Below are 997 nucleotides of genomic sequence, written 5' to 3' on the forward strand. Positions count from 1 at the left end.
GGGAAGTTCGCTGGATTTAACTGTTAGGTCTTTTGAGCATAGGTTTTGTCGATGGACTGTTTTCGATACCGTTTCTGTAGTGAACGGATTTTAAACATATTCGGAAATCTATACAGTGTTATGTTTTGCATAAACTTTTCTATACATCATTTTAATTCTTTTGAGAGATATATGAAAATGGAGTAATTTCTGATTATTGCGATATGACTATCTTTTATAGAACGCGTACTTAGTGAATGAGAAACGTTTCATTGATGATATTGTTATGCAGTTTCATTCTGGGCTAGCATGAGCTATTTTGCCGAGCGAAATTACGCAATATTAGCTTTTACATTAAATTACATAATTAGTGACTAACACATGATGAATAAGTAACGCGTGTAACGCATTTCGGTGGTATTTCTGATATACCATATATATAAATATATATACAAACCTACATATACGCACAATTCCAAATATATGGATAAATATATGTATTTAAAGGAATATATATGTGCGTGTGTGCAGGTGTACGGATAATGCATATCTTGTATATATATATATATGTATGTATGTATGCATATAAATATGCAAATATAACAGCGCATATGCTCATATGTATGCGTTCATCCGTGTGTCTGTATGCAAGCATGAATGTAGTTTTCAGTCTATGCATTAACTATATGTACCATAACGGGTATAACGACGAAAATCAGGCATAATTTTAGTTCATTTATTACAATGAAACAAAATCAATCAATAACCAGTGACAGGTAACTATACTGGAATTTATGTTTACGAATCGATGGCAGATACCTAATGTAAAAGTATATCAAATTGATCGGTATTCATATATATGCATATATACGTAAATATATTTATGCATACAGAGAAACATATATGCAAGCACAGACACACGCACTGATGATACGTTTATGTGTATCGGTTTGTGAGCGAGTACATGCATATTCATACATATACACGCATGTATATATATATATATATATATATATAT

This window comes from Octopus bimaculoides, chromosome 3 (assembly GCF_001194135.2).
Source record: "Octopus bimaculoides isolate UCB-OBI-ISO-001 chromosome 3, ASM119413v2, whole genome shotgun sequence".
Taxonomy (NCBI): domain Eukaryota; kingdom Metazoa; phylum Mollusca; class Cephalopoda; order Octopoda; family Octopodidae; genus Octopus; species Octopus bimaculoides.